A 10,341-nucleotide genomic window follows, 5' to 3' on the forward strand; every position below is an offset into this window, starting at 1 on the left:
GTTTGATGTTCTGATCGGAACGGAAGAGCGGTGTTTTGACCCGCGACTATGCCGCCTCACAGTCACCCAGTTGCCCTGCTGCAAAGGCGAAGTTACCGGAACCGAACAATGTACGGGACTTCCTGAGCTAGTCGCATCCAAAGCCGTATCTAATGCCCTCACATTCTTACTATCCTCGATTAAAGTTTGGATGCGTGTCTCTAGTTCTGAAATCTTCTCTGTCAGCCTAACTATTTCCCTGCATTTATCACATGTAAATCCCTCGCTGCTGACAGAGATTGATAAACTATACATATGACAGGTGATGCAGGTTACCAGGAAAGGAGAAGAAGCCATTACTCACCGTAGTTGTAGAACGATTTCAACTCACCACTGTTGTTTGATGAACTTGTGTAGAAAAAGGCGTAGAGAAAAAGTAAAAGTGAATGGCAAGATAACCGGCTAACACACTACAAACACGCTGCACCCGCGGTTGTAGAATAAAACGAGCGATCAACGAGAGCGAGGGAAAAAAGGAAAGCGGTAGTAGACGTGAATAGAGATGTGAATGGGAACGCAAATGGCAGGCTAAACGGCAAACGGAATGCTAACGCACAGCGCGGCGTTGCACTCGCGGTTATAGATTAAAAGCGAGCGATCGGATTAGTTTGATGGATAATAACAGAAATCTGGTGGGGGAAAAAGCTATATTTTATCACTATAAACAACAGAAAGTAATAGTAAGATAGAGATTTCCTCAGAAGAATAAAACTCTAGGAAGCTACAAACGCACACCACTCTGCAACACTAGACCGGAACCGGCAACAGTACAACAAATAACTAACAATAATGACAAAACAACAACAAAAAAGTTTATATGAAGTCAGCAAACAGAAAAACAATAATCCTATAACAGTAACTGGGTCATTTATTCATGCTGCAATGCATGCTGGGAACAAAAGCCTTAAAATTTCAACAATATAAAATTATTTGCTCAGACAACTGTGTTTGACAAGTTGGGAAAACATTTATATAATTTTGTTGGTCTGACATGGGTTTTTAGTTTGTTTAAGAAAATGGCATTTTTTATAGTTTTTGAGACAAAATGTTTCGTAAAATGGAAAATATGTATTTGCATTTTTTACAGTGTGGAAGCATCTGTTTTGGTTTCTTCTTCACTTGTGTTTTGGAAATTTTGTACAGAAGATAGAGCAGATAATAGCATCTCTCGTGTATAACAGTGACAACACGTATACTAATAGCACACTTGAGTAAACTTCTTTTTCGTAAAGGTAAACACCCAAATAACTGTTTAAATTAGAATAGAGTAAGAGGATGTAAACACTCACATCAGTGATGGCCTTCTTGGCCTTCTCCTCTGCATTTCTGGCCTCCTGGACTGCATCATCCACCTCACCTTGAACCTGGACCAGATCAGCCTCAAGCTTCTTCTTGGTGTTAATAAGACTTGTATTCTGTTGGAGTTAAGCAGGTAGTTTAGTCTACATTTAACTAAAACTTTATCATTGTAACATACATTTTTTTCTAGTATGGAATAATTTTTTGTACTTGAGAGTGCAGCAGCCCCACACGCTCGCTGGCATCAACCAGCTCCTGCTCCGCCACTTTGCGGCCTCTCTCTGTTTGCTCCAGTGCAGCTCTCAGCTCCTCAATCTCTGCTTGCATCAGGTTATTCCTGCGCTCCACCATGGCCAACTGCTCCTTCATGTCCTCCTGTCCTCTGACAGCTTCATCAAGGTGCAGTTGGGCATCCTGTGGTAATGTTCTTTCTTTGTTATTACATGCCATGATTCATTTAATTCATGTATCATATTCATATTATGAAACATTTAATATGTGTTGCAATTCCACATTCTACAGAAAGATACCTTGAGTTGTCCTTGGACGTTCCTGAGCTGTTTCTGGGTCTCAGCAGCCTGGCGGTTGGCATGACTCAGCTGGATCTCCATCTCATTCAGATCTCCCTCCATCTTCTTTTTGACTCTCAGGGCATCATTTCTGCTCCTGATCTCAGAGTCCAGAGTGCTTTGCATGGAATCGATCACTCTTTGGCTGTTCCTCTTGATCTGTTCTATTTCCTCGTCCTTCTCAGCAAGTTTCCTGTCAATCTCGCTCTTCACCTGGTTCAGCTCCAGCTGCACATGAAGAATCTTGGACTCCTCATGCTCCAGGGTGCCCTACAAGGAAAAAGGATTAAAAATTAGACTTTTTCTATTTATTGTAATTTATAGCGGATTATGAAGTTAATTTCCAGAAATGACATTTTTCACTACAAGGAAAAAAAGACAAAAAATTTATTTAAATGGCAGCATTCATGGGGGATTATAAGGAAAATGTTGAGCAGAAATAAAGTTTCTCATTTAAGTGTTTAATATAATTCAAAGCAATGGTATTTTAACATTAGACATTAAATTGAAGACTGTTGTATTTACTTGGCTCCTCAGTGCGTTGGATGGCATCAGTCTCATATTTGGTTCTCCACTGAGCCACCTCACTGTTGGCCTTAGACATTGCACGCTGGAGTTCAGCTTTGGCCTCCTGCTCCTCCTCATACTGCTCTCTGAGCAAATCACAGTCATGGCGGGCAGACTGAACCGCATGGGCCAGAGCGCTCTTGGCCTGTAAGGCAGCATAGTTTTAAAACCTGGTACTGTCTGCTATATATACAGTAGTTTAGAGTATTTAAAAAAAAAAAAAAAAAGGAAATTAATTTTATGGAGCTCTACTTTCACTTTCTCCTCAATATGTCTCTTGAGTTCCTCAATTTGCTGTGTATAAGCTTGTTTTCCTCGAGTTAACTGTGAAACAAGTGCTTCTTTCTTGTCCAGTTGGCGGCTATATTCACCTTGACAACGGGTAACAGAAGATGGCATAAAATACAATAGCATACACAATTTTTTCTTTTACTTTATTCGTTGAGGTTTTAACATGTGTAGCTTAATTCCCCATATCTTACCATTTTCAGTCTGAAGTCTTGCACGTTGTGCATTCATGTCATTCAGCTGACGAGCATTTTCATCACTCTTGGTCTTGATTTCACTCAGCTGGTCTTCCAGGGTACGGCACATCTTCTCTAAATTAGCCTAAAGGAGGTACAGGGTTATATACAGATGTTTGTAAATATGCTTTTATATTTAATGATCCTCTAGTGACATTACCTTTGCTTTAGCCACAGCCTCCATGTTGCTTGTCAAGTCATCAATCTCCATCTTGTATTCACTCTTCTCCTTCTCCAGCTTCTGTTTGACCCGCTGGAGGTTGTCGATCTGTTCTCCGAGTTCAGCCACACTGTCTGCCTGCTTCTTTCGGAGAGCTGCAGCTGTAGCCTCATGCTGCAAGGTGGACTCCTCCAGATCACGACGCAACTTCTGGAATTCGGCTTCACGCTTCTTGTTCATCTCAATCTGGGCAGCAGTGGCACCACCGGCTTCCTCAAGCCTCTCACTGATCTCTTCAAGTTCCCTGGAGAGATCAGCTCTCTGCTTCTCCACTTTAGCACGAGCAGCTCTCTCTGCCTCAATTTCCTCTTCCAGCTCCTCAATACGGGCCTAATTGAGGGGAAAACCCTTTTTGTGATATTTGTAATATGAATTTGCCCAAAAGGTTGTTTCACATAAAAAAAGATTATGGTTAGCATTACCTGAAGTTCTTTGATCTTCTTCTGAAGCTGTGCTCCCAAAGTCTGTTCATCTTCAATCTTGCTGAGAAGCTGACTTATCTCAAAGTCCTTCCTGTTTTTAAAGTAGTGCTTTGTAAAATGTGACAAATACATGTTTTGTGTAACTGTTCAATGATTAAACATTTGACATTCGCTCACTTTTTGATCTTCTCATCTGATTGTTGTTTTTCATTCTCCAGGTCCATTATGGACTCCTGGGCCAGTTTCAGATCACCCTCAAGCTTCCTCTTGGCTCTCTCAAGGTCCATACGAAGCTTTCTCTCTTGCTCCAGTGAACCCTCAAGCTATTGTAACAGAAATCAGAACAATAAAATATTAATTAGCAAACAATATTAATTTCCCATTGAATCCCATTGATTCATTGTCTTATTCTCATGCCGAGCATCTTACATCATCCACTTGCTGCTCAAGCTTTGTCTTGGCTTTAGTCAGAGTGTTGACTTTGTCTTCCTCTGCCTGAAGGTCATCAAGAGTCTGCTGATGTGCCTCTTGGAGGGCTTTCTTCTCTTTGGTCAGCTTGGCAATGCTCTCATCCTGAGAGGCCATCTCCTCCGTCAGGTTTTTCACCTAAATGGATACAACGTTCGTTCGTTTCATTCTCAAGAGCCGGAATCACAATCAGCATTGTGAAGATGATTTGAAAAGAATATTGACCTTATTTTCTGTTGCATGTTTCTCCTTCTCCACTTTTGCCAAGGTGAGCTCCAGATCATCAATGTCTTTCTTCAGCTCAGAGCATTCGTCCTCCAGTTTCCTCTTCTTGGCAGTCAGTTCAGCATTGATTTCCTCCTCATCCTCCAGTCTCTCGTTGGTCTCTTTGAGTTTGGCCTCAAGCTGGATCTTGCTTTTGATGAGACCTTCACATTCAATTCAATTCAATTCAAATTTATTTGTATAGCGCTTTTCACGATACATATCGTTGCAAAGCAGCTTTACACCAAATTGACATTTTTACAATATATGTAGTAGTAGCTTGATGTACATATGGTAGAGATGTGTGGTAAAGATCAATTAATGACGTAATCAAACAGACAAAGAACACTATAAATTAGTAGCAGAATTCGGTAGTGCTGTATGTTTTCAGGGTTGGCATCATCTGAAGTCCTCTGTGGGGTTGGCATCATCTCTTCTTAAGTGTTCTGGATCCACACTGGAGCTTGTGAATTCCTAGTTACCATGGGATGTCAATCCCATGGCAAAAACAGAGAACAAATAGGAACATAATTAGCGTAGCTGCTGTTCAAACTAAGAAAAGGAAGGTTTGTTAAACCAGAGCTAAAAGATTAATAATGAGCATTTGATCAGATATAGCTGCAGGAAAAGTTTGAGATGCATTATTTGAATGCTTGGCTAAAAAGATGTGTCTTTAATCTAGATTTAAACAGAGACAGTGTGTCTGAACCCCGAACGTTATCAGGAAGGCTGTTCCAGAGTTTGGGTGCCAAATGTGAAAAAGCTCTACCTCCTTTAGTGGACTTTGCTATCCTAGGTACTACCAACAGTCCAGAGTTTTGCGACCTTAGGGAGCGTGATGGATTGTAGCGTGGTAGAATACTAGTTAGGTACGCAGGAGCTAAACCGTTAAGTGCCTTATAGGTAAGTAGTGCTATTTTGTAGCTGATGCGGAACCTAATAGGTAGCCAGTGCAGAGACTTTAAAATTGGGGTAATATGATCATATTTTCTTGACCTGGTAAGGACTCTAGCAGCTGCATTTTGGACTATCTGTAGCTTGTTTATTGAAGATGCAGGACAACCACCTAGTAGTGCATTACAATAGTCCAGTCTAGAGGTCATGAATGCGTGAACTAGCTTTTCTGCATCAGAAACAGGTAACATGTTTCGCAGCTTGGCAATGTTTCTAAGATGGAAGAATGCTGTTTTTGTAACATGAGAAATATGATTTTCAAAAGACAAGTTGCTGTCTAATATAACACCCAGGCTTTTGACTGTAGTGGAAGTAACAGTACATCCGTCTAGTTGTAAATTGTAAGTCAGAAGATTCTGTGTATTGTTTTTAGGTCCAATAAGTAATATCTCTGTCTTATCTGAATTTAATAGCAGAAAATTGTTGGTCATCCAATCTTTTACATTTTTAACACACTCTGTTAACTTCGATAATTCAGAAGTTTCATCTGGTCTTGTTGAGATATATAGTTGAGTATCATCAGCATAACAATGGAAACTAATCCCGTGTTTTCTAATAATATTACCAAGGGGCAGCAAGTATATTGAAAATAGTAGAGGACCTAGAACAGATCCTTGTGGCACTCCATACTTTACTGGTGATAACTGAGATGACTCCCCATTTAAATAAACAAAGTGGTAGCGATCAGACAGGTAGGATCTAAACCATCTTAAAGCCTGCCCTTGGATACCTGCATAATTTTGTAGTCGATCTATTAGTATGTCATGATCTATAGTGTCGAACGCAGCACTAAGATCAAGTAAAACTAGCAATGAGATGCAGCCTTGGTCTGATGCAAGAAGCAAGTCATTAGTGATTTTAACAAGTGCAGTTTCTGTGCTGTGATGGGGCCTGAAACCTGACTGAAATTCTTCATAAATATCATTTTTTTGCAAGAATGAGCACAGTTGAGCAGATATAACTTTCTCTAAAATTTTAGACATAAATGGAAGATTAGAAATGGGTCTATAATTTGCCAGTTCACTAGGGTCTAGTTGTGGTTTCTTAATAAGAGGCTTAATAACCGCCAGCTTGAATGGTTTAGGGACGTGACCTAAAGATAACGATGAGTTGATAATATTGAGAAGCGGTTCTTCTGCCACAGGTAACAATTCTTTCAGTAATTTAGTGGGTACGGGATCTAATAGGCATGTTGTTGGTTTAGACACAGTGATGAGTTTATTTAACTCTTCCTGTCCTATAGCGGTAAAGTACTGCAGTTTTTCTTTGGGTGCGACGAAAGAAGTTGACATATTAGATGCAGTATAATCTACACTGGTTATTGTATTTCTGATGTTATCTATTTTATCAGTGAAGAAATTCATAAAGTCATTGCTATTAAACTGTAAAGGAATATTTAGATCAGGTGGCGTCTGGTTATTTGTTAATCTAGCCACTGTGCTAAATAAAAACCTTGGATTGTTTTGGTTATTTTCTATGAGTTTGCGGATATGCTCAGCCCTAGCAGCTTTTAAAGCCTGTCTGTATCTGGACATACAGTTTTTCCATGCAATTCTAAAAACTTCCAAGTTAGTTTTTCTCCATTTGCGCTCAAGATTGCGAGTTTCTTTCTTGAGGGAATGGGTATTACTGTTGTACCATGGCGCAATACGTTTTTCTCTAACTTTTTTCAATTTGATGGGGGCAACAGCTTCTAACGTATCGGAGAAGATGGTGCCCATATTGCTAGTCATTTTGTCTAGATCCTGTGTATTAAGGGGTACACAGAGCAGTTGAGATAAATCAGGCAGGTTATTTGTAAATCTATCTTTGGTGGCTGGAACAATAGTTCTGCCAAGACGATAACGTGGAGCCATATAGTTAATATCAGTGATACGCAGCATGCACGATACAAGGAAATGGTCAGAAACATCATCACTTTGAGGTACGATATCTATATCAGTAAGATCAATTCCATGCGATATAATTAAATCTAGCGTATGATTAAAACGATGAGTGGGCCCGGTGACATTTTGCTTGACTCCAAAAGAGTTTATTAGGTCAGTAAACGCAAGTCCTAACGCATCATTTGTATTATCAACGTGAATGTTAAAATCTCCGACAATTAGCACTTTATCAAAATTAACCAATAGTTCTGAAAGGAATTCTGCAAATTCTTTTAGGAAATCTGTATATGGCCCTGGCGGTCTATACACAGTAGCTAAAACAAGAGATAGGAGAGATTTCTTTTGCATATCTGGCAGAGTAACATTAAGCAAAAGTATTTCAAATGAATTAAACCTGTATCCTGTTTTCTGAGTAACACTGAGAATATCACTATATATTGTTGCAACACCACCACCACGACCACTCTGACGGGGCTCATGTTTATAATAGTAGTTTGGTGGAGTGGATCCATTTAGACCAATATAATCATTAGGTTTTAGCCAGGTTTCGGTTAAGCAGAGTACATCAAAACTATTATCTGTGATCATTTCATTCACAATAACTGCTTTCGGTGCAAGTGATCTAATGTTTAGCAGCCCAAGCTTTAAAAATGGTTTCTGTTCGTGTATTTTGCTTTTTTCTGGTTTAATTACGATCAGATTTTTCTAGATCCTGCATTAAATTTATGTTTTGATCTCACTATTCGAGGAACAGACACAGTCTTTATAGATTGGACAGTGCAAGTACTCTCATTTAAGCGTTCAGAACAAAAGCCGTCGTAGCAATCATTTGAGGATGTACTTACTAGTCAAATGGAGCGTAGCGTCCTGGAGATGTTGTCCGACAGCAGCTCCGCTCCGACTCTGCTGGGGTGCAGGCCATCCGCACGGAAAAGCCTAGGACGTTCCCAGAAAAGATTCCAATTATTAACAAAGAGCAGTTTCTGTTCTTTACACCATGTCAGTAACCATTCATTTAGAGCAAGAAGTCTACTGAACTTTTCGTGCCCACGTCGATACGTGGGAAGCGGTCCTGACACGATGATCCTCGTCGCGGGCGACGTGCTGCGAACCGTCTCGATCAGGCTGCTGAAGTCCCTCTTCAGAACCTCCGTCTGCCGCAGCCTGGTGTCGTTCACCCCGCGTGCAGGACGATCGCGCCGACGCTCTCGCTGTCCTTCAGGATTGCGGGTATCTGCGCAGAAACATCGAGAACGCGAGCACCAGGAAAACAGTGGGTGTGGACTTTACCTTTAGCTAAAGTAGCACGTACGTACCGGACAATGGAGTCTCCGACGATCACAGCGTCGCGTTCCGTCTCGCGAAGGGGAGCGAAGCGGTTCCGGGTGGAGATCTCGAAGACCGGAGGCGGCGGAGGGGGCGAGGTCCTCGGCCGGGGCCTGGCTCGCGTCTTCCGCTGCTGCTGCACCCAGGGTCCGTGGTGTCCCGGCGCCGGAGTGAAGGACATCTGGGAAGATCGCGTCCAGGGTGCACGGGACCTGTGCAGAGAAGCACACGGAGTAGAGGTGGTCAGAGTGTTAGTATCGCGCTGTATAACGTTACTCACCCGGGAGGACTCCAGAGCGGCCCTCCGCTCTCTCAGCTCCGTCTGCCGCACCAACAGCTCCTGAATCTGCTTCTCCACGGCCTCCAGCTCGAGCTGCAACGAGTGCAGCTCGAACGTGTCCTCACCTGCACTCAAAGGTGGACACAAATTCGCCATTTAAAGCAAGTAACAGTGAGTAAACAATGGTAATGTGTGTAAACAATGCAAGCAGGATTAGCGGCAACCACGCTGGTGCTGCTAACGGGCTATAAGCTAGCAACTCGGGAAATCAAACAAAACTAGTTATAACAAAGTAATCCGGATGTTTTAGTTGTAAAATACAACAGGGGGTATATTCACACGTTATAAGAAACGAAAATGATGGTGTATAAATTTGATTTTAAATTGAAAAACAGACAATAAGAAATCTACTTAACGGAGCTCAAACTCTATACGTGCGACCGTATAGATGTTACGCATACGCGACTGAACGAATCACTCCCCGAGTTGTCTCGTTCATTTTGGTAATTATATGTAAATGAGTCACCTACCTGATAGTTTCTCCTCTTTTCTCTCATTCAGATATTCCTTTTCTCATTTTTTTTCAAGGCGCCTGAAATATTCGAGGAGAGGGATGTGTGGTTTGGGGGATTATAGAGTTTTTTTTTGTTTTTTTTAGTGGGTGGTTTTATATATATGATTATGTACTGTATGATTAAATGGATTTGGATTTTGGAATTTGGAAATTGGATTTATTTGGAAAAGATTTGGTTTATTTTGGATGTTTGGGTTTGTGCCAGAGTCTTTGAATAGCCTCTGTCTTGAGGGGGGAGGTGTTACGACCCAGGGTAGCACCTGTTCCCTAATCAGGATCTGTTCGCCTCTAGGTGGCGTGGGTTCTGTTGTTCTTCTTATTGTTTCATTTGTGTTTTTGTTGTATTGTTTTGTCACTAGATGGCGCTTGTGTTGTCTTCTGTTCTTTTGTATGTTTTACAGGGTGGAGACAAGCCGCAGGTGTAATGGGTTACCTGTGATGTGTCCTCCAGCGTGTGTGCCCATCTGAGCTTGACTTCTCTTCAGCACCAGTTTTTGTTTTCTTTTGATACTTTATCTTTTGTTTTTCTTTTTTTATGGTTAACTTTACTATTAATTACTTCAATAAATGTTTATTTTGATTTAACTTACTTTGTGCGTGGCCTCCCCATTTATGTTACACTGCCGTGAGCCAGGTAGTTTGTAACAATCCAAAATGATTGACTTGGTCACTTGAGACCAGAGTATGGATTCCCAGAAGCCTATATTTCGTAAATAAGGGCCTTGGAAGAGGTTAAATGAGTATATTGTGCTTTGGCTACAGTAGGTAATTCTAGTGGTGACAACAACCATGCATGTCACTTCTGCAGGCTGCGTTGTACTCTATGAGATAAAGTGTCACTCTTTTCATAGCTTTTACCGGCTCTGAGACACTCGCATGGTATTTCTCCAGGTCTTTTTCTAGCAAAAAATCCCTCAGCACTAAGTCTGAGTATGATTCAGTAGGCTAT

General features: G+C 41.2%; 1 pseudogene; it reads right to left on the reverse strand.

Moving 5' to 3' along the window:
* Positions 1–4,609, reverse strand: part of LOC127157380 (myosin heavy chain, fast skeletal muscle-like) — a 6,158-nt pseudogene extending 1,549 nt beyond the window's left edge.
* Positions 4,610–10,341: the final 5,732 nt, after the last annotated feature.

Source organism: Labeo rohita, unplaced genomic scaffold (genome assembly GCF_022985175.1).
Source record: "Labeo rohita strain BAU-BD-2019 unplaced genomic scaffold, IGBB_LRoh.1.0 scaffold_106, whole genome shotgun sequence".
NCBI classification, from domain to species: domain Eukaryota; kingdom Metazoa; phylum Chordata; class Actinopteri; order Cypriniformes; family Cyprinidae; genus Labeo; species Labeo rohita.